This window comes from Trichechus manatus, unplaced genomic scaffold, assembly GCF_000243295.1.
Source record: "Trichechus manatus latirostris isolate Lorelei unplaced genomic scaffold, TriManLat1.0 scaffold00083, whole genome shotgun sequence".
NCBI classification, from domain to species: Eukaryota; Metazoa; Chordata; class Mammalia; order Sirenia; family Trichechidae; genus Trichechus; species Trichechus manatus.
Window position 1 is genome coordinate 10,594,583 of NW_004444019.1, and position 25,141 is coordinate 10,619,723.

The window sequence follows — 25,141 nt, forward strand, 5'->3', positions numbered from 1 at the left end:
CAGCAGATTAATAGAACAAGGAATAGAACCACATCGTCATCTCAATTGATGCCAAAAAGATATTTGACAAAATCCAACACCCTTTTATAATGAAAAACACTCAACAGACTAGGAGTAGAAGGGAAATTCTTCAATACGATAGAAGGCATTTATGAAAAATCAATGGCTAACTTACTCGATGGAGAAGTATTTTAAGATTTTCTCCTAAGATCAAGAACAGCACAAAGATGCTGACTTTCACCACTCCCATTCTACATTGTACTGGAAGTTCTAGCTAGAGCAATTAGGTAAGAGAAAGAAATAAAAGATACCTAAATTTGGAAGGAAGAAGTAAAACTCTCTCTATTCACAGATGATATGATCCTATATATAGAAAATCCCAAAGAATTCACAAGAAAGCTACTAGACCTAATAAATTCAGGTAAGTCTCAGGGTACAAAATCAGCTCTCAAGAACCAGTTGTGTTTTTACACAACAGCAATGAGCATTCTGAACAGGAAATTAAGAAAATACAGAGTCTACAACTTATGACGTATTCAAGTTACAAGGAACCACACTTACAATCATCCGTGTTTTTTTGTTTTTGTTTTTTATACATCTTATTGTTAGTAACATGTACTACATACAGTGTTGCAGCGCATAATTTGCTGATGTTATCCTTCTCACATGTTCACTTACAGATGTTCAATTTTATGATTTACTGTTCAAAACACTGCCATATAGACTTAGTTTTTGAAACTGAATCAGGGGCTTCAGTTGCTTGAAAACATGGACTCAAATGCTGATTGCTTTGCTAAAGTTGATAGGCAGGTTCGGGAAGCAGTGAGATGTTACCACGAAATGTATGAAGAAAGAAAAAAGGACCATACAGACAACTCTCACTAATGTTCTGACTAGAAACACCATCCCCGTTCCCAGGGATAATCCAGATTATCTAGAATCTTCCACAAGTGGAGTTATTACTACAGCTGACAAAATACCAATGTAATCCAACTGTTCTTCATCATTGGAGTGAATTTTTTTGATTTGTGTATTTTTTATGTGTACATGTATCTGTAAGTTTATATGTAATGTTTCTAATCTCCAAAGACAGAGGATTTATAAAGATACTGAAAATAAAAGCAATAATAATGAAAACTAAAAAAAGAGAGAGAGAGATACTTGACTTACATCAAAACCAACTTAGGACAGAGTCATTGGAATGGAACCCCATCATAGGCCAGAAACTACCTGTAATTATGTTTACAACATCTAAAAAATTAAATACTTTGGAATAAATTTAACCAGGGAGGTAAAAGACTTCTACACTGAAAACTATAAAACATTGCTGAAACAAACAAAAGAAAGCCTGAATAAGTGGAAGAATATCTCATGTTCATGGATTAGAAAACTTAATATTGGTAAGAGATCACTACTACCCTACGTGATCTATAGATTCAATGCAATCCTTATTAAAATTCCAGCAGCTTTTTTTGCAGAGATGGAAAAGCCGATCCTCAAGTTCATATGGAGTTGCAGGGGGCCCCAAATAGTCTAAACAATGTAGAAAAAGAACAAAGTAGGAGGACTCACACTTAGAATTTCAAAATGTACTATAAAGCTGTAGTAATTAAAACAGTATAAGGATAGACATATAGATCAATGCAATAGAGTTGAAAGTCCAGAAGTAAATGCATACATCTATGGTCAATTTACTTTTGACAAGGATTCCAGGTCCATTCAGTGGAGAGAGAATAGTCTCTCTATAAGTGGTGCTAACACAGCTGGATCTCCACATGCAAAAGAATGGAGTTAGATTCATACTTCACAACATGTACAAAAATTAACTCAAAATGTGTCAATGATTTAAATATAAGAACTAAAACCACAAAACCTTTAGAAGAAAGCAGTGGTAAAGCTTTGGGACTATTTTTTGACAATGGATTCTTAGATATATGTCAAAAGCATGAGCAACGAAAGAAAAAATAAATTGGCCTTCAAAAAACTTTTGTTCAATGAAGGACTTTATCAAGAAAGTGAAGAGACACCTACAGAATGTGAGAAAATATTTGGTAACCATATATCTAATAATGGCTTAGTACCCAGATTATGTAATGAAGTATTACAATTCTATAACAAAAAGAGAAACAATCCAATTTAAAAATGGCCAAAGGACTTGAACAGACATTTCACAAAAGAAAATATATAAATGTCTGATAAGACATGAAAAGATGCTCAACATCATTAGTCATTAGGGAAATTCATATCAAAACCAGGAGATACCACTTCACATAGACTAGGATGACTATTATTAAAAAAAATAGAAAAATAACAAGTGTCTGCAAGGATGTGGAGAAATTGAAACCCTCATGCTTTGCTGGTGGGAATGTAAAATGATACAGCCCCTGTGGAAAACGTATTGAAGGTTCTCAAAAAGTTAAACAAAATTGCCATAAACAAAAACCAAACCCATTGCTGCCCAGCTGATTCCGACTCATAGTGACCCTATAGGACAGAGTAGAACTGCTCCATAGGGTTTCCAAGGAAAGGCTGATGGATTCAGACTGCCAACCTTTGGTTAGCAGCCTCAGCTCTTAACTACTGCACCACTAGGACTCCAGCAATTCCTTACCTCGATGTATACCCAAGAAGTTGAAGCAAATGGATACTTATACATCAGGGTTCATTGCAGCATTATTAACAACAGCCAAAAGGTAGAAACAACACTAGTGTCCATCAGCAGATGAATGGATAAACAAAATGTATTATGTCCAAAAAATATTTTTCAGCCACATAGATAAACGAAGTTACAATACATGCTGTGACACAGATGAGACTTGAAAACATTATGCTGAGTAAAATAAGTCAAACACAAAAGGACAAATATTGCATAATCCCACTTATGTGAAATATCTAGGATAGACCAAAGTTTATTAGTGGTTATCAGGGATGGGAGGAGAGAGGGAAGCATGTTACTGCTTAAAAGATACTGCATTTCCGTTTGGGATATTTGAATAACTTTTGGAAATAGATAGTTCTGATGATTGCACAATGGTCAATGTAGTTAATGTCATGCACTTGTACACTTAAAAATGGTTAAAAGGGCAGAATTTTTGTGTGTGTGTATGTATATATGTGTGTTTGTGTGTTCATGTGTATATGTATATAAAACCAGAAAAACCAAACCCATTGCCGTTGAGTTGATTCCAACCCATAGTGACCCTATAGGACAGAGTAGAACTGTGCCATAGGGTTTTCAAGTAGCGGCTGGTGAATTCAAACTGCCGATCTTTTGGTTAGCAGCAGTATTACTTAACTACTGCAAAAAATATATATATATATGTGTGTGTATTTTTTGGTGCAGTGGTTAAGTGATTTTCTTTAGTAGCTTTACTAGCTTTTTTTCCCCTCAATTTTTAATTGCTACTCTTTAATGTATTGTGGCCAAATATATATATATATGTGTGTGTGTGTGTGTGTGTGTGTGTGTATGTATATATGTATATATATATTTTGTTGTTGTTGTTAGGTGCCATTATATGTATGTATATATATATATTTTGTTGTTGTTGTTAGGTGCCTTTGAGTTGGTTCCAAGTCACAGTGACCCTATGCTCAACAGAACGAAACACTGCCCAATCCTGTGCCATCCTCACAATTGTTGCTGTGCTTGAGCCCGTTGTTGCAGCCACTGTGTCAGTCCATCCCATTGAGGGTCTTTCCTGACCCTGTACTTTATAAAGCATGATATCTTTCTCCAGGGACTGATCCCTCCTGATAACATGTCTAAAGTATGTGAGACATAGTCTCACCATCCTTGCTTCTAAGGAACATTCTGGTTATACTTCTTCCCGGACAGATTTGTTCGTTCTTTTGGCAGTCCATTGTATATTCAATATTCTTTGCCAACACCACAATTCAAAGGCATCTATTCTTCTTCAGTCTTCCTTATTCATTGTCCAGTTTTCGCATGCCTATGAGGCAATTGAAAACACCATGCTTGGGTCAGGGGCACCTTAGTCCTCAAAGGGACATCTTTGCTTTTTAACACTTTAAAGAGATCCCTTGCAGCCAGTTTGCCCAATGCAATGCGTCTTTTGATTTCTTGACTGCTGCTTCCATGGGTGTTGATTGTGGATCCAAATAAAATGAAATCCTTGACAACTTCAATATTTTCTCTAGTTATCATGATGTTGCTTATTGGTCCAGTTCTGAGGATTTTTGTTTTCTTTATGTTGAGGTGTAATCCATACTGAAGGCTGCAGTCTTTGATCTTCATCAGTAACTGCCTCATCACTTTCAGCAAGCAAGGTTGTGCCATCTGCATAATGCTGGTTAATGAGTCCTCCTTCAATCCTGATGCTTTGTTCTTCTTCATATAGTCCAGCTTCTTGGATTAGTTGCTCAGCATACAGACTGAATAGGTATGGTGAAAGGATACAACCCTACGCACGCCTTTCCTGACTTTAAACCATGCAGTATCCCCTTGTTCTGTTTGAATGACTGCCTCTTGATCCATGTACAGATTCCTCATGAGCACAATTAAGTGTTCCGTAATTCCCATTCTCCACAATGTTATCCATAATTTGTTATGATCCACACAGTCAAATGCCTCAGCATAGCCAATAAAACACAGGTAAACATCTTTCTGGTATTCTCTACTTTCAGCCAGTATCCATCTGGCATGAGCAGTGATATGCCTGGTTCCATGTCCTCTTCTAAATCTGGCTTGAATTTCTAGCAGTTCCCTGTCAATATACTAGTACAGCTGCTTTTGAATGATCTTCAGTAGAATTTTGCTTTCATGTGATATTAATGATGTTATCTGATAATTTCCACATTCAGTTGGATCACCTTTCTTGGGAATAGGCATAAATATGGATCTTGTCCAGTCGATTGGCCAGGTAGCTGTCTTCCAAATTTTTTGGCATAGATGAGTGAGCACTTCCAGCGCTGCATCTGTTTGTTGAAACATCTCAATTGGTATTCCGTCAATCCCAGAGCCTTGTTTCTCATCAATGCCTTCAGTGCAGCTTGGACTTCTTCTTTCAGTTCCATTGGGTCCTGATCATATGTTACCTTTTGCAATGGGTGAATGTCGACCAATTCTTTTTGGTGTAGTGACTCTGTATTCCTTCCATCTTCTTTTGATGCTTCCTGCGTCATTTAATATTTTCCCTGTAGATACCTTCAGTATTGCAACTTGAGATTTAAATTTTTTCTTCAGTTCTTTCAGCAGGAGAAATGCTGAGCATGTTTTCCCTTTTGGTTTTCTATCTCCAGGTCTTTGCACGTTATCATAATATTTTGCTTTGTCTTCTCCAGCTTCCCTTTGGAATCTTCTGTTCAGCTCTTTTACTTCATCATTTTTTCCTTTTGCTTTAGCTACTTGACATTCAAGGGCAAGTTTCAGAGTCTCTTCTGACATCCATTTAGGTCTTTTCTTTCTCTCCTGTCTTTTTAATGACCTCTTGCTTTCTTCATGTATGATGTCCTTGATGTCATTCCACAACTCTTCTGGTCTTTGGTCATTGGTGTTCAATGCATCAAATCTATTCTTGAGATGGTCTCTAAATTCAGGTGGGATAAGCTCAAGGTCATACTTTGGCTCTTGTGGACTTTTTCTAATTTTCTTCAGTTTCAACTTGAACTTGCATATGAGTAATTGATGGTCTGATCCGCAGTCAGCCCCTGGCCTCGTTGTGACTGATGATATTAAGCTTTTCCATTGTCTCTTTCCACAGATACAGTCGATTTCATTCCTGTGTATTCCATCATGGTGGGGTCCCTGTGTATAGTCACCGTTTATGTTGATGAAAAAAGGTATTTGCAGTGAAGAAGTCGTTGGTCTTGCAAAGTTCTATCATGAGATATCCGGCATCATTTCTGTCACCAAGGCCATATTTTCCAGCTACTAATCCTTCTTTGTTTCCAGCTTTCACATTCCAATCACCAGCAATTATCAGTGCATCCTGATTGCATGTTTGATGAATTTCAGACTGCAGAAGTTGGTAAAAATCTTCAGTTTCTTCATCTTCAGCCTTAGTGATTCGTATGTAAATTTGAGTACTAGTCGTATTAGCTGGTCTTCCTTGAAGGCGTATGGATATTATCCTATCACTGACAGCATTGTACTTCAGGATAGATCTTGAAATGTTCTTTTTGACAATGAATGCAATGCCATTCCTCTTCAAGTTGTCATTCCTGGCATAGTAAACCATATGATTATCTGCTTCAAAATGACCAATACCAGTCCATTTCAGCTCAGTAATGCCTAGGATATTGATGTTTATGCATTCCATTTCATTTTTGACGGTTTCGAATCTTCCTAGATTCGTGCTTCATACATTCCAGGTTCCAATTATTAATGTATGTTTGTAGCTGTTTCTTCACATTTTGTGTCATACAACATCAGCAAATGAAGGTCTCAAAAGCTTGACTCCATCCACGTCATTAAGGTCAACTCTACTTTGAGGAGGCGTCTCCTCCCCAGTCGCGTTTCAGGTGCCTTCCTACCTGAGGGGCTCATCTTCCAGCACTATATCAGACAATGTTCTGCTGCTATTTATAAGGTTTTCACTGGCTAATTCTATTCTCAAGTTGACTGCCAGGTCCTTCTTCCTAGTCTGTCTTAGTCTGGAAGCTCAGCTGAAAACCTGTCCACCATGAGTGACCCTGTTGGTATCTGAATGTCTGAATACTGGTGACATAGCTTCCAGTATCATAGCAACACACAAGTCCCGACAGTACCACAAACTGTCAGACGCGTGTGGGATATATATATATATATTTTAGGCACAACATATGTATGTTTTTTGGCCACAATACATTTATTAAAGAGTAGCAATTAAAAACTGTTGGGGAAAAAAAGCTGTTAAAGAAAATCATGGTTGTGCAACAAAGAATTCTATTTGGTTTTTGTCTTTGGTTCCTGAAAGATTGCCCTTGGAATTCGCAAGCAATGGAGGTGTCTTTCTTATGTAAAACCTCCAGACAAAACCTGGGGAGGTGTGCAAATGAGTGGGGACCAGAAAGATCACACCTGGCAACTAATCTCAGGAAGGGAGATGGCATGATTTCAATCATGCATATTCAATGATTCAATCAGTTATGAATATATAGTGAGGCCCTAATCACTAGTATGCAATAAAGCCAATAAAAGGCTTTGAACATGGATTTTTGGAGGATTCCTGGTTGCTGAAAGACCTTGCTACATATGGGAGGGTAGTACGTTCATTACCGCATGAAAGCCCAGCATTGGGAACTCTCACAGACCTCAAGTCTCTTCGTTTGTATCCTTTTTTGGTTATATTAAAGTTGATACAATGTATATAGCTCTTTCTGTCAGTTCTGTGAGTTGTTCTAGCAAATTGTGAAACCCACAGGGGACAGTGAAAGCCAGCAGTGGATGGCACCTACCTATTTGCCAGTCCCTGTTTGCTAGTTGGAAGGACAGCGTTCTTTCAACTTGTGAGGACCCAGTTCTGGGTGGCTGAGGGACAGAGAAGGGCTATGCAGGCAGTCGATCTGAAGGACAGAGTCCTTGTACCTTGTGAGGTCTGACTTGACTCTGAGTGGTTTGGATCAGAGAGAGAAAGTACCGTGTGTGTAGCTAGTGTCAGAGATAACAGAGAAGTAGGAAAGCAGGGATATGAGGAATCTTTCCATTTTGGGAATTGGCCTTAGGCCGATTTTTAGCAGGGCTTCAAGCTGGTTCTTTCTGGTTCTAAACCCTGCTAAGAATTTGCGTTTTTAACAAGTTCCCTGCTGTGAATGTGCATTTCTGACAAGTTCCCTGGAAGTTATACATAAGAATCACCTGAGGATTTTTTTAAAATGTAGATTCTGATTCAGTATATCTGGGGTGGTATGATGGTTAACATTGTGTATCAACTTGGCTGGGCCATGATTCTCAGTGGTTTGGCAGTTATGTAATGATGTAATCTATCAGTAAGGTAATGATGTAATCTGGCAATCTGGTAATGATGTAGTTATCCTCTGTTTTGTGATATAATGCAATCACCTCCATGATGGGATCTGATGTGATCGGCCAATCAGTTATAAGGGGAGTTTCCTCCAGGGTGTAGCTTGCATCCAGTATATATGGATGTTCTTGCAAAGCTTTTTGTCTTTTGCTCGCTCTGGATCTTGCATCTGGCTCATCATCTGACCTCCGGTTCGGGGGACTTGAGCCAATGACCTGCCATATTGCATGCCGATTTTGGGATTTGTCGGTCTCTACAGCCTGTGAGCCAGCAGCCTGCCGTCCCGCTTGCTGATCTTGGCTCTGTCAGCCCTTACAGCTAGGTAAATCAGGAGAAGCCTCCAGCCTGACACCTGAACCATAGACTTGGGACTTGCCAGCCTCTACAACTGCATGAGCCATTTCCTTGAGATAAATCTCTCTCTATATATATATATACTTATATACACTTCACTGGTTTTGATTCTCTAGAGAACCCAGTCTAAGGCAAAAATGAAAATTCTCAGCAGGGAACTTGTTAGAAATGCAAATTCTCAGCAGAGGTTTGAACTGAAATGAACTGGTTCGAAGCCCTGATTTTTATCTACAAAATGATCAAACCAAAATGTAACATGATACTGATTAATTGGTACAGCCCATTTGACTGTTAACGAGATATATTTTCCTCTGAGTGAACAAGAACCCTGGCAGTAGATCTATAGAAAAGGAAATATAACTCTTACACATTATTATTGATTTCTCCTTGGTTATGGAGTATTTGCATAGTAATAATATTGTAAGTATTGCTTACTGGTTTTCAATTTTCCACATTGAAATACTTAATATATTTACATAATTAAATACAAATTGAATATAAGTATATTTCTATGTCAAAATAAAGGTAAAATTGACATAACAGAAGATGAATGAGTTGGAGTAAGGTAGGGTAGAGGAATATTCAAATATATGAATTTTCTCATCTAAATATTCAAGAGTTAAAAGGTCCTGCCCAGACTTGATAGGACAAGAAAGGGAGTATGAAGTATATTTCAATACAGACACATAGGAGAAATAAAACTATTGGCATTTTAAAGTAAAAGGATGTAAATAAAATGAACTAAAGTCTACTCTTTTGATGAAGATTAAATGAATACAAAATAATGATTATTACTCAATTTTAACCAATAGATAATATCTTGGAACTATATACCTATAGATAATATCCCAAATAAATTGTTCAAAATACAGAAGCAAATGATTTAAAAACCATAGTGTTTTCCATTAGAAAAACTAAGAGAATAAATAAGTAAAAATAAGGTTGGGAAGTGAAATTGGTAGTGTTGGGCAGAAGGAAAATGAGGGGAAATGAATTATTGTAGCTATTCATCATAAGCACTTACTTCAATCTTAATCATTTGCATGTATTAATTAAAATAGGAAAATACAAAGAAATTGCTATTTAATATCCCTTTTATTAAGTTGGGCCCCTGGTCACACAGCAGTTAAGCGTTTGGCTGCTAACCAAAAGATTGGCAGTTCGAATCCACCAGCTGCTCCTTGGAAACCCTATGGGGCAGTTCTACTCTGTCCTACAGTCACTTTGAGTCAGAAACCGACTCGACAGCAACAGGTTTGGTTTTTAGTTTGGTTTTTATTAAGTTGCAAGCAGCCAGTTTTGGTGCCTTCTGGGGCCTCTCCTACTTGGTATTTTAACTATCAGAACTTCAAAAGAGTGATGGGACCACATGGAACTGAAATAGAATGTTTCCCGTTTACCTTTTATTCATTAATCTTTCATTGAGTTCCTACTACATGATAGGCACTTACTAGGCTTTGGGAATACACTGATCAGAACATAGCCCCTGTCCTTAGTAGCTCTCTTAGAAGAGCCTACCTTGTTTCTATTGTCATTTTCCCTTTCATTTTCTTCTACCTCAGCCTCTTTCACGCACAGACACAAGAACACACCTTTACAGACCTCTACCTCTACTACTTAACCTTCAAGCAAATGCTTTCTCTAGTCTCCTCTTTAATTTGCTGTCTTAATCTAAGTAGAGGAGATTGCTATAGGACCAGCAGTTGGATAGGTTGACATTTTAGCACCAATGCCCAACAACTTTATCTGGCCTGATTTTCTTTGCTATTACAAACGATAGGGATGAAAACAGGCATAAAAGAGAAGAGAGATTACATTCCTATTTTGCTGAGAGAAAGATAAATTTAATTCTCCTTCCCCACTACTGAAAGAAAGAGGCAGGATTTAGGACATTAGAACATTAGATACTTGAGTTTAAATGCCTTAGAGAGAGAGAGAGTCTGAGAACTAATTTCTTCTTACACTGGATGTATGAAATGGACATTGGCTCTTGTAATCAGCTATGCAATCTAAATTTTAAGAAGAGATTGAGAAGACATACTTTGTGTGTGTGTGTGTGTGTGTGTGTGATCTGAGCTAACATGCTAATTCCTAACCTCCAAGAGCAGGTGCTAAGAAAAATTTGGCCACTGTCATGGTGAGAGGCTGGATTTTCAGAGTTGAATTATAAATTCTGCTGTGTGTATGTGTATCTGTCTATCTATCTCTCTGTATATATCTATAGGGAGCCTTGGTGGCAAAGTGGTTAAGAGTTTGGCTACTAACCAGAAGGTCAGCAGTTCGAATCCACCAGCCACTCCTTGGAAACCCTATGGTGCAGTTCTCTTCTGTCTGTAGGGTCGCTATGAGTCGAAGTCAACTCAATGACATCAAGTTTGGGTTTTTTTCGGGTTATATATCTATATATATACAAGAGACTAAAAAACTCCTTGATTCTAAAACAGGAGTTATGACTAAAAAGAAGTTCTATAAAAAGAAGAGAAATTAAGTCTGTAAATCTAACATGATTATACCAATAATATTTCTTCCAAATTAGTCCATAGCAAGAAATATTTGTTATTTAGTTACATCTGGAAGAGATCCTATTCTTGAATCAGGAGAAACTAAACTAAAACCTGGGCTACATTTTTAAAAATAATCATCTGAATTTTACATATAATGTATGTTTACAATTTTAATATAGAAATTTTTAAAAAGGTATGTAAGATTAGGTCATTTTAAGAAGGGACATTTGTGCCCCACAGTCCATTTAGAAAAAGAATTGATATTGAAGATTTCAGTAGCACGGATTTTATCTTAATAAGTTATTCAATATCCTTTTAAAACGCAGAATCATACTGCAGTGTTTTTGACCCATTTTATCCAATGAATGAAAAGGTTGTCCTTACTTTTGGTTCAATTTAACGGAATCACAGAATCTCAGACCTGGGAACGACTTTAGAAACAAATAAAAATTTCCCATTTTCACACGCTATTGAACAGAGAAGGAGACACTACTGGCAGTAACATCTGCCTGATTCCCGACCCTGATGCCCCTTTGTCTCTGCAGCTAAGAAATCATTTTGGAAATCATTCTGCCTCTGGCTCCATCCAAACCCTCTGAGAAGTAGCAATTAGTCAATCCTGCTACTTCATCTATCTACCCTCTGGGCACAATTTTAGCAATCTGACTTCTAACCTGTTCCTGAGACTAAGTCCCAAATTTGTGCCTAACCCACTGCCATCGAGTCAATTCCACCTCATAGCTAGCTACCCTACAGAACAGAGTAGAAGTGCCCCACAGGGTTTCCAAAGCTATAAATCTTTATGGAAGCCGACTGCCACATCTTCCTCCCGAGGAGCATCTGGTGGGTTCAAACTGCCAACCTTTCACTTAGCAGCTGAGCTCTTTAACCACTGAGCCACCAGGGCGCCTCAATTTGTGCCTACTTCTGGTTATTAGATCTGCGTCCCTGGGCCTTTGTGACTGATTCCAGTTCTGTTGCCTAAGTCGCGTTAGAACTTAAGCTTTACCTTGCCCTCACCCGTTCCCATCCACGAATTAGAAGCTGAATCTTTAGATATGGACTTCACTGATGCCAGCTGCCTCTTTGGAAATCCAGATATTACCTTTAACATCCTTCTTCATTATACATTGTGAAACATCTCTGATTCTTACTACTATTCTGGATTAATATGTATTGCTTGTGGCTGTCTTCTTTGAGTGTCTTGTCCTACCTACTGAACTGAACTTCCACAGTTGGGTCTTTTTTAAAATACCTGTTCCATCCAAAGAAAGGTCTAAATTTAATTCAAATAAATTCCTTCGAGGCTGGTGTGTCTGAGATGAGATAATAATATTATAGGAGGAAAGTGATCAAGGCCTCTAAATGTTTGTATACATACTTGATAAATACTGATGTTTGGCATTTGTCTCCATTGTTGCTCATCTGATAAAAACAGAAGATCATCAGGAAGAAGATTGATATCCAAGACTCTGAGGACACAAATAATTTTAGACACACCTAGAGAATAAACTCATTGGAGTTGTTGCTTAAACTGTCTAAGCCTCAAATTCCATCATTTTAAAAACTGGAAATAATAATTGTACGTACCCTGAGGAGTACGTAGTTGTGAAGATTAAATGAGATAATGTCCGTATGGCCCTATACACCATATATATTTTATTTATTTTATGGATCTATGGAAGGGAAAGAGACCAGGGATTACAGGTCAGCGGAACAGATTATAATCCTAGTTCTGTCAAGAACTGTGTTATCTTGGGGTAACTCTGTTACTCTTCTTGAGCTTTGGCTTTCTCATGTAATAAATGAGGATGTTAAAGTAAATGGTTTCTTGGTTTCTGAGATCTTCCAAACTGAAATTATGTTAAAGGAGGATGCAAATTGCCTATAAATCTTTGAAGTATAAATTTATTATCAGAGGGGATAGGCTTTGGATATAAAGAAGAGCTTTCAAACAAACTGTTCAAGGAAGTACCATGCTTTCTCAGAAATAAATTATTAACCGGTCTTTAGAGCTATTCAAACATAATCTAGATCTAGAAGAATACTTGGCAAGGCACAATTTTAGAGGTGCATTAAGCATCACGAGTCATGTGACTAGAGGACCTTTTAGATATCTCCAGCCTGAGATTCTGTTTAGATCCTAATTTGTCAAACTGTTGTGACACCTTGCTTAGATCACAGAATGAAATGATTGGATTAGATCAGTGATCCTTACTCTTGAATGTACTTTAGAATCTCCTGGGGAGCTATTAAAAATTACATGTCAGGGCAGCACCAAAAGAGATTTTAATTTAGTCAGTGTGGAGCAATGTCCTAATTTATTCTAATCTGTAGCTGAGTCGAGAACTTTAGGACTAGTTCATTGTACCCTGTAATCACTTGAGGTGGTTTAAAAAATAAAACAAAATAATTCTCAGGCCCCAAGCCCAGCGATTCTGCTTTAATTGTCCTGGGGTTTGGCCTGAGAATTTTTTTAAGATCTCTTCAGGTAATTCCAATGAGCAGCCAAGATTATGAACTACAGAGCTTGATAGTCTTCACAGACTTCCCCAAATATCAGACCTGACATTTCATAAATCATAAATAACTTGGTTGTTATTTTATAACTTAATATGAGATTCCCATTTTTAAAAAAAGTTGCTTATTTATTTGGGAGCACATTTAACTGGAAAAAGGAATCATAATGACTCAACTTATATTTTTGGGATGGAATAAAAAGTTATGTGTATGTATACTTTAGAACTCCTACTGAAATACTGAGTCAATTCTGACTCACAGTGACTCTATAGGGCAAAGAGAACTGCACCATAGGGTTTCCAAGGAATGATGGTAGATTCAGACTGCCAACCTTTTGGTTAGCAGCTGAGCTCTTAACCACTGTGCCACCAGGACTCCGAATGACTAGTAGGTATGAATTCTGCCGGAGATGACACTGTAGTGCTTGGGAGCCCACAAATGAGGGGTGACTGAGGAACAGAAGAGTGACCTTGCATATGTATGGAACAGAAATTACTGTGTACTTCTGAAAGTACATACTAACAATCACTCACATTATACAAATGTAATTGTTGCTCTCCTAACACTTTGTCATTCCAGTCGGCTTGATGGTAAAACTCTTACAGATTGGATCGTCATTTCATACAGAATGAAATCCAAACTCTTCAGCCAAACTGTACAACCCTCACAGTGTAGCTCCAATTTTCTTCAAGGACTCATCTTCTTAAACACTTTGCTCTTCCTGAATGATTAGCATTTATTTCTTATCCTTTGCACATAATGTACATTTTCCCATCTCCATTAGTGCTCTTCCCTTTCAAATGCCCTAAATCTCTAGTCTTGATTTAAAACCGAGACCAAATTTCACTTCCTCTTGTACTATTGTTGAACTGTCCATTTTATGTTTAATGTTTGCATGTTTATATCTTTTCCTGACAGAAGTTGATTGTAAGCTTAAATGGAGAAATTACGTTTTCTACATTTACATCCTGTTTTATGCTTAATAAAGTGATAGTTTACGGTTATATACATAGAAATACAGACTTTCGGATTAAGTTGAACACTGTTGAATGTTTCTCTTTTTTTAATTTGTGGAACTAATAACAAAAATGAGAGACTAATAGATTATATACTTGAGTAGAGAGAAAAGATGAATCGAAAAAACTGTTGAGGATAATTGAGTTTGAAAAAGGGTAACTTTTCCTGTCTTCTAATTCCCCGTACATCCTTTTAGTTTATTGATTTAATGGTCAGACGTAGGGGAAAAAGTACTTTAGTGAATAGGTACCTCTTCATTGGATGACAAGAAGTTATGTACTTTGTTTCCTGAGTAATTACAGCCTACTTCTCTGTTCTCAGGATTTTTTCTCTGATTATATTAGTAATTTGGGCATTAGTTAACTCACTGAAATATAAAGAGGGAACCACAAGAAATTAACTTAGTGTACATTTCCTTGAAAGAGAAAAAAATTCAATTATCCACAGAAGAAATTATAGCATGAATTACAGTAGAGAATTGCCATTAGATTTGAGAGAGAAAGAAAATAACACCAGTGAAAAACAAAATAGTTTAGGGGAAAAATGACTGGTAGCTGAGTGATCAGAAAGAAATTGAAAATTTAATTGGCATAATCCCCTCAAAAGGATACAAACTCTAAATCAAGGTTAGGGGGCTGGAGAGAAAGCAGTTTTTTTGGGAAACCATGAGTTAAGTTAGAGATTAAGGTACCTTTGGGAAACCATGAAGGTGAATTAAGCATCGAAGATCTTATACTTCTCAATGAATAAAGGAATTGGAATAGTGATTGGAATTACTCAAAATCAAGCTACATGGTTGGAATTGAAACCAAGTAGTAACATTTTTATAGGCTGATTAATGATTAAACCATCTAATTTATTTAATAGCTAGAATTCTTACCTCTAATGGACCTATTTATGTTTAGTTGTTAAAATGTGATTGCCTCTCAAAGAGTATTTTGGCAGAATAAACACTTATGATGGATATGGGTAAATATTTCTTATTATAACAGTATTTATCATATAAACAAATTGGAAGCTAACTTAATTTATGACAATAGGATACTGGTTAAAAGGCATTTATTAAAGGAATAGGAGTCCCTGTGTGGCACAAATGGTTAAGAGCTCCACTACTAGCCAAAAGAAAGGTTGGCAGCTGAAATCCACCCAGAGAAGCTTCAGAAGACATACCTGGTGATCTGCTTCTGAAAACCTGACAGAGCATTTCTGTTCTGCACACATGGGGTCGCCATCGGTCGAAATCAACTCGACAGTAACTGACAACAACAATAACGAATTAAAGGAATACTGTGTAGCCATAAATATTCTGTTTTATGTATTTATGTTTAATGACATAGAATATGTTTGCAATAGTTGAAAGAAGGACGTTGCTAATTGCATGTATATTATCGGTATGGTTTTGGAAAAAATATTTACGTATGTGTATAGAGAAGGAGCTGAAAAGATGTACATCAAAATGTTGAATATGCTTCTATCTGAATGGTAAGATGACATGCATTCTTCATTTTTTCTTTTGTCTTCTTTGTATTTTTAAGCTCTGTCCGTAAACATATTACTTTGTATTAGCTTGGTTTAGGTTTTCTATTTACCATGAATTTCTTTGTTTTGGTTTTTTTCTGCTTTCATATCTGAGGTTGATCAAGTTGTTTTCTGTACCTTTTCCTTTCTTTTGGGGATCAAGAAGTTACACATTCCCTTTTTATCCTTTATAGCAAACCTTAACTTTTCTATGTGATCCTTAATTTTATAATTTTTTAGCTAAATCTGAAATCATCCTCTCTAGCACATTTTAACTTTCCTCTAATGTTAACTGTGTTCATTCTATGCTCTATGTTATTGTTATCTCTAATTTTATATCTGGCTTGTTTTTAAATATTCATATAAAATAGATTTTAATATTATTGTATTTAAAGTTAATACTTATTTAGGTTTAGCAATAAATTTTATTGATTTTATTGTTCATCATTACTTCTTAAATCTCTTGCTAGGGCATATCTGTTTTTCTTCTTTCTAGGGCATATCTATTCATTTTTTCAGCAAGAGTCTAGTTAAATGCTATTAGTTTGCTGTCATTTCTTGAATGCTATTCTAGTTGGATATATAACAAAGACTGTTTTGCTTTCACCCATAGTTGCCTGTGCTTTATCTTTAAGTAACAGGGGTACAACACATTTCAAGTGACACCTGTGGGAGGTTGTTGTTAGGTGCTGTCAAGTCAGTTATGACTCATAGCAACCCAATGTACAACAGAATGAAACACTGCCCGATCCTGTGCCATCCTCATGATCATTGTTATGCTTGGGCTCATTGTTGCAGCCACTGTGTCAGTCCATCTCGTTGAGGGTCTTTCTCTTTTTCGCTCTACTTTACCAAGCATGATGTCCCTCTACTTTACCAAGTATGATGTCCTTCTCCAGGGACTAGTCCCTCCTCATAGCATGTCCAAAGTCCTCGAGGCTGTACTTCTTCCAAGACAGACTTGTTCGTTCTTTTAGCAGTCCATAGTATATTCAATAGTCTTCGCCAACACCATAATTCAAAGGCGTCAGTTCTTCTTCGGTCTTCCTTGTTCATTGTCCACCTCTCACATGGATATGAGGCAAGTGAAAACACCATGGCTTGGGTCAGGCACACCTTAGTCTTCAAGGTGACATCTTTGCTTTTTAACACTTTAAAGAGGTTTTTTGGAGCACATTTGCCCAATGCAAGGTGTTGTTGGATTTCTCGAATGCTATTTTCCATGAGTGTTGATTGTGGATCCAAGTAAAATAAAATCCTTGACAGCATCAATCTTTTCTCCATTTATCATGTTGCTTATCAGTCCAGTTGTGAGGATTTTTGTTTTCTTTTTGTTGAGGTGTAACCCTTACTGAAGGCTGTGGTCTTTGATCTTCATTAGTAAGTGCTTCAAGTCCTCTTCTCTTTCAGCAAGCAAGGTTGTGTCATCTACACATCGCAGGTTGTTAATGAGTCTTCCTTCAATCCTGATGCCCCGTTCTGCTTCATATAGTCCAGCTTCTCTGATTTTTCACTTAGCATACAAATTGAATAAGTATAGTGAAAGGATATAACCCTAACGCACATCTTTCCTGACTTTAAACTATGCAATATCCCCTTGTTCTGTTTGAATAACTGCCTTTCAGTCTATGTACAAGTTCCTCATGAGCACAATTAAGTATTCTGGAATTCTCATTCTTTGCAGTGTTATCTGTAATTTGTTAAGATCTACACAGGCAAATGCCTTTGCATAGTCAATAAAACACAGGTAAACATCTTTCTGGTATTTTCTGCTTTCAGCCAGGATCCATCTGACATCAGCAATGATGTCCCTCATTCCATGTCCTCTTCTGAATCCGGCTTGAATTTCTGGCAGTTCCCTGTCCATGTACTGCTGCTGACACTTCTGAATGATCTTCAGCAAAATTTTATTTGCGTATAATATTGCTAATATTGTTCGATAATTTCCACATTTGGTTGGATCACCTTTCTTTGGAATGGACACAAATATGGATTTCTTCCAGTGGGTTGGCCAGATAGCTATCTTCCAAATTTCTTGGCATAGATGAGTGAGCACTTCCAGCACTGCATCTGTTTGTTGAAGCATCTCAGTTGGTATTCTGTCAGTTCCTGGAGGCTTATTTTTCACCACTGTCTTCAGTGCAGCCTGGACTTCTTCCTTCGGTACCATTGGTCCTTGATCATATGCTATCTCCTGAAATGATTGAATGTTGACTAATTCTTTTTGCTATAGTGACTCTGTATTCCTTCCATCTTCTTTTGATGCTCCCTGCACCATTCATTATTTTGCCCATAGAATTCTTCACTATTGCAACTCAAGGCTTGAATTTTTTCTTCAGTTCCTTCAGCTTGAGAAATGCTGAGCGTGTTCTCCCCTTTTGGGTTTCTGTCTCCAGGTCTTTGCACATGTCATTGTAATACTTACTTTTTCTTCTCGAGCTGCCAGTTCTTTCTTCTTAGTCTGTCTTAGTCTGGAAGATCAGCTGAAACTTGTCCACCATGGGTAACCCTTCTGGTATTTAAATACTGGTGGCACAGCTTCCAGTATCATAGCAACACCCAGGACCCCAGAGTACAACAAACTGGCAGATGTGTGGAATGTTGGCTGGAGTTATTTCAGCCCCAAGTAACTGGAGGAACTTCAGGCAGGGACTAAGTTCATCTCTCCCCACAGGACAGGGCATTGTAGTTCCAGGTGCCTCTGCCTGTATCTGATCTCACTTTTGGTGGGCTAGATAATTTAGCTCTCACCACGGTGTTTTCTCTAGATTCCAGCTCTACATTTATATTATTCATGCTTTGTAGTATGACTATTTTTTAATAAATGTTTTATTGATGTGTTTAAAGTAAAAGAGGGAGGCTTTTATGTGTGTTTATATCTTGACTTGAAGCTCAGGCATCATTTTTTAAAAATAATTTTTGAAAAGTTATTTGAGGATTAAACAAACCAGAAGGACTTTGGTCCTGTGGCATAGTATAAACCAAAGAAAATACTAGCCTTTTTTGTTATTTAGTTGTAAATTAAACTGAGTTAGAACTTTAGGGATTCTTCTATTCTGGAAAATCGCTGATTCTGAATAGTTTCATTCCTGAAAGATTGTAAGAGTACTTCTACCAAAAAAAGTACCAAAGGAAAGGATAAAAATAAATGGAAAAGGTAAAAATGAGGAGTAAAAATATGATGTAAAACCATAAGTTTCTTTAAAGTATTTAGTCACTTAGCTTGTATATCATGTAATAATCTTCCACCTCTACTTGACTGTGAGCTTTCTTTAATAACTTTTTGTTTGAAGTCTTATTGTATTTTGCTTAACTTTTCTACTTAGCCTTTTTAATTATTATTATTATTTTTTGGTTAGTGGAGAAACAACTCATTTTCATGACTGTAGGAAACTAGGTACTTTTGCCACAGGATGATTAAAAAAAAGGCACCACTGCTCAATATATAACGTTACTTGAATTGCAGTCCTATAAAGACAACAAAAAACCTCTTCTGGTTTTTGAACTTACAAACCAGATTTAAAACTGCCAACATATCAAAGGGTAAAAGCTAACCAGAACGCCATTTGGAACTACTTCCAATTACAGTAACATGGCAGCCTAAGCTAAAGAAATTAAAAGACAAACAAACAAGCAAATGATTTCTACTGCAAAAACCTGCAAATAATGGATAAAAGATAACATTTTTAAAAAGGCATAGCTGTAACTTTGGTGAAGGGTAAGACAGTACACAATACTGGGGAAGCCAGCACAACGTGTACAAGGAAAGGTCACGGACGCTCCACAGACACTTCCAAACTCCCTGAGGGACTGAATTGCTGGGCCGAGAGCTGTGGGGACCATGGTCTCAGGGAACATCTAGCTCAGTTGGCATAACACAGTTTGTAAAGACAATGTTCTACGTTCTACCTTGGTGAGCAGCGTCTGGCATCTTAAAAGCCTATGAGCAGCCATCTAAGATACTCCACTGGTCTCGCCCCATTGGGAGCAAGGGAGAATGAAGAGAACAAGATACAAGGAAAAGATTAGTCCAAAGCACTAATGGACCACAGCTACCAAGACCTCCACCAGACTGAGTCCAGCACAGCTAGATGGTTCCCAGCTACCACCACTGACTGCTCTGACCGGGATCACAATAGAGGGTCCTGGACAGAGCTGGAAAAGGATGTAGAACAAAATTCTAACTCATAAAAAAAGACCAGATTCACTGGCCTGACAGACTGGAGAAACCCCGAGAGTATGGCCCCTGGACACACTTTTAGCTCAGTGGTGAAGTCACTCCCAAAGTTCACTGTTCAGCCAGGTATTGGATGTCACTGAATTGTACATGTAGAAACTTTTGAAATGGTGTAACTTTGGCTATGTATATTTTCACCAAAAAGAATTTCCTCCAAGGTCGAGAAGGGGAGAGTGTTGACTTGTTGTGAGGTTGTTAACCAATGTCATAAAACAATATGTGTACTGACTGTTTAATGAGAAACTATTTGTTGTATAAACCTTCATCTAAAGTACAATAAAAAACAAAAAAATTAAAAAAAGGCATAGCTGAGTTTGCATCAAAGGAAAATCCCAAAGTGCCAGATGAAGTAGAAAGCCAGATCCTTAACATAAGTGAGGTGGTACTTCGGCAACACCTCTAGTTGAATCAAGACTTGTAATGGCTAGGAGCTTGGGTTTTTAAACCACACAGGGCCATGAGAAGCAGTTTTGGCCTTGCAAGAGGCAAGAAATTGGAAGTGATGTCTGTGCATAAAGCCAGGATTGTCCGAGTGCTTCCCCCATAATGAAGGGGAGATGAACAAAAAACTCTGCACAGCTTAGAAAAATGAGTAACCTTGTTGCTGTCTGATCTCTGGATGAACAAACAGTAAGTCTCTTGTAAGAAATTGAAATCTCATTCTGTTTTTCAGGTTGACTTTGTAGACTGAATTTATGTTGCCTACATAGTAGTATAATTCCATGCCGAGAAAGTAACATTAAATTTGGTCCTTGGTCAGTGATACTTCATTCTGTAATACCATTCCTATCTAGCTTCAAATTCAAAAGCCTTCCTATTCCCCTGGAATCACTGACCTAAGTCACAAAGAGCAGGCAAGCACTAATAGATGGATCCCAGAGAGCCAAAATTTTGCATTCCTTTTTCTTTTGACATTTTTGTCTTTTACAGAGAGCTACAGTAATGGCTAAAGCATTTGTGCCAGGCTTTAGGCTGGAATGATCAACTTCAGATTATCCTGAATATCTCATCACCATAAAAAAAACTCAATTTCAAATTGCCCTATTTTACCAAGTCTTCTACAGAAAATTTATGGGATCAGTCAGAGGGTATAAATTGGAGAAACATTACAAGATGAGTGAATCAGTTTTACAAAGTATATCACTATCTACTGTACTAGCTTTTATTTTTCCTCTCTTGAGTCTTGCTTTCATAGTTTAGTCATCTTTGTCTTTAATCTCTTAAAAGATCCTTTCTGAAAAGTTTTCTAGCTAATGCTGGCCCATATTCGATTGCTATTAGACATTTTGACATAATTGCTATTCTGACCCCCTTTATTCCATACTCAGTATCACCTGTTTCCCCATGTGGTTGGATTATGGTTTGGGAGACCTAGGACTCCATAGGTGAGAAGACAGCACACATCAAGGCAACTTGTACTGACTGATTCTCCTTAAAAGAACTCTTTCAAGCACGCTCCTCCTCTACCACACTGTATAACAAAAAATAGCAGCATTCATAGGCTGCTCGTATTCATTTATATATAAATGTATCATTAGTATAGGAAGTCCTGGTGGCACAGTGGTTAAAGTGCTCAGCTGCTAACCAAAAGGTCAGCAGTTTGAACCCAACAGCCCCTCTGTGGGGGCAAAATGTCACAGTCTGCTTCCATAAAGATTTACAGCCTTGGAGACCCTATGGAGCAGTTCTACTCTGTCCCTGTATGGTCACTATGAGGCAGAATTGACTCGGCAGCAGTGGGTTTGGGTTTTTTCGGTTTATCATTAGTACAACTTGAAAATAATAATTCCCATACCTTGTAAATTCATTTGAATTTCAGAGTGATTCAGGATCAAGAACCCCTTGATAGCATCAAATTCTTTGAAGGTTGTTTTTTTTTTAAACATTTTAAGCTTTCCTATGTTAGATATTTTATAGCCAGAGTTGCTTCCAGTGGTCAAAGCACCTGTGGGAAAACTGTAAATCTTGACATGAGCTAGATTGGAGCCTTATGATTCAGGAAATTACAAATACGAAAAAAGCCCTTAATCCTGGAAAAAAAATTGAACTATATTAATTTTCTAAATCCTAATATTTTATTTACTTTCATATCTTCAGAACTAGCTTTGTCTTCTTTAATGCTATTGTTACCCTACAAAGTTCCCTAACTGCATTTTAAATAATGATTTATTCTGTGTCTAGCTAGATATATACAGTTAGAATTTCCTGAAATACAATGCTTGGACTTGGTTTTTTGTTTCTTGTTTGTTTTATTGTGGCTTAGACTCCTTCAGGACAGTTGCTTCAGTGTAATTATGTAGAATTGAATAAATGGAAGACCTTAATACAGAAGCCATATCCATGTGGTCAGGATGCTTTGTGGTAGCAGAATCACAGATATCCCAGTTACAGAACAGGACATAGACCAGTGCCTGTTATTATGGGAACTAACCAAAGGAACAACATGATCCTGAACATCAACTCTGAATCTTTAAAATGGAATCCAATATTTTCCTCCTCATCTTGTTCCTTAAGATATTTTAACAAATTATTAACAATAATTTGTTAAATAATTAATAATGCAGCATTTTTCCAACTAGTATTTCTGCAAAACAGTAGTAGTTTTAATAATGTGCTGCCAAAAATAAGTATCTGTGCTCATATGCATTTGGCCAGTGCTAACTCTGGCTATGAATTACTTTACTGCAGGATTTCTCACCACTTCTAATGCTAATATAATATAAATACATTTGATCAGGGACCCTTTCATTCTAAACCATCTACTAAGATCCCCTTAAACTGGTGTTCTGAGGTCAAAGTGTGACAAAGCTATACTAGAGTCTCATGAGGGACCTCAGCCTGTAGAATCCTATGCATTTTACTTGGTGCAGATTGATTTGACTCAATCACAAACCACTATAACACAGCCCTATATTAAGTACTAGATAAAAATCAGTTCCCAAATTTAAGTAGGTGTGGTCTAACTGAGGAGTCATAAAATATACTAAAAATGCTATTCCTCTGTCAGAACGTGGATAAACCAAAAAAATCTAACCCATTGCCATCGAGTCAATTCCAACTCATAGCGACCCTACAGGACAGAGTAGAACTGCCACATAGGGTTTCTTGTATTATTTACATAATAAAGGAGGCTTAATGCCAAAGAATGCCAGCAGTGCAGCCAGATTTAGGTTTATTTCACACCTATGCCATTTAGTAGTTGTGCTGCTTAGGGCAAATCTCTTTTCTCCTCTGTATCTTACTTTCTGCATCTGTAAAATGGAATTATAATACCTACATGTTAGGATTATTGTGAGAATTAAATAACTTAATCTGTATGAAACACAGACTAACATTATCAGAATTCGTGAAATGTTAGCTTTGATTGTTTATTTTTGGATTCAAATTCTGGCTCTGCCACTAACTAGATAATGTCACTTAGATATGTCATCTGAGTTTTAGTTTCCTTATCTGTAATATAGGAAGAATAATAGCATGTAAATCAAGGACTTTCTCTTTCTTGTCTTTATTCTAGTGTTTAGCATAGTCAATGTTCACAATTTTTGTTGAGATGAAATTATGAATGCATGCATGCAGGGTTGAATGAAACTTGCAAAGAATAACAATAAAATCCAGTGTAGAACTCTGCTTTTAATATCTACAGGGGAATTCCAAACCAGAGATCCATGTGGTTGTGGTTCAGTCCGTGAAAATGTCTCACAGAAGGGGCCTTGAACCTGAACTTGTGTTTTTATCAAAACCTTTCACAAATATTGTATTCTACTACTGATTGTAAAGATTAAGAATCTTCGTTTAACTAAGAGGATCTGGGGTTTACACATGTACAGATTAAAAAACAATATATTTTACCCACATCTACTGATAGTGTGTCCTGCTAAATAGATTATTAAATGCCAATACATTAATCCAATAATGCGTGATTCACAAAGCTGATAAAGCTAGTCAATATAGTAGCAATGTATCATTTCCACCTGGGCAGCCTTCAGTCTGTAGCCCCATAGGTATTAGATGCTGAATGTATATCCCATCAAGGGTCTATAATCCAAACATCCTCATTATTTAAAATTACTTTGTATATTTGTCTATGTGGAAGTAAACCTTATTTTTTCTACAAGATAAGATCATGAGCAGCAGAGGACATTATATAGATTATTCAAATATACATGAGTAGAGATTTCTTCCACCTTTGAAAGTACTTGGGAGAGAATTGGGAATTAGTATGTACATTTACTGAACAGTGTTTCATTGCTACCTGCCTTAATGTGCTGATGGTATTGTGGAATTCAGGAAATCCAAACAGTATTGATTGTTATTTCAGTGCGTGCTTATAAGAAATTTTGAGACTGGAAGACCAGATATATTTTGCATAGCAATAACTAGGACTGGGGAGAGAAAAAAAACTAATATCTAGGTTATTATATGTGGTTAATATTTCAACATGTAAAGTATTGCTATTTGATTTTAATAGATATTACCTATACTTTCTAGCTGTTGTATTAGTACTAAAGTTTAATTTGAAAATAAAAGTTTGGTGAAGTGGAAGCCATAGATTGGCCAACTAGGAATTTCATTTCCAGGTCAAATAAGTCTTGGTATATACTGCATGTATGTTTCTAGAAGTGGTTGATTCTCTTGTTAATGTTAACCATCCTGATTACCTCTCAGATTCCTGCTGAAGATCGCATGAATATGCTTTAGGATATATTAAATGGGTGTAAATGCAAGATGATTGCATTACTGTTACTATTTACAACATTCTCTGTTAAAATGTAATAAAGTAATACCTGCATAATAATATGCTTAAATTAAAATTATATGGGCCTAAGAAGAGGCAGTGTACCTTAAGATGTTTATGTAAGGGGAGAAAAATAATATATAAAGAATATATAATTAGTACAAAGCCTAATTTCAGATAATTCTTCAAGAAGAAGGAAAAAAAAAAAAACTTTTTCTTCACAAATCAAAGATCTAATAAGAAACACTTCCATTTAATTGATTTTAATAGTACTGAACAAAAACAAAAGTAT

The 25,141-nt window shown here is 36.8% G+C and overlaps 1 protein-coding gene across 1 annotated transcript in view; it reads left to right on the forward strand.

Moving 5' to 3' along the window:
* The window catches only part of RIMS1 (regulating synaptic membrane exocytosis 1), a 504,415-nt gene that overhangs the window by 275,658 nt on the left and 203,616 nt on the right, over positions 1 to 25,141 (forward strand). The gene's annotated exons all lie outside the window — the stretch shown is intronic.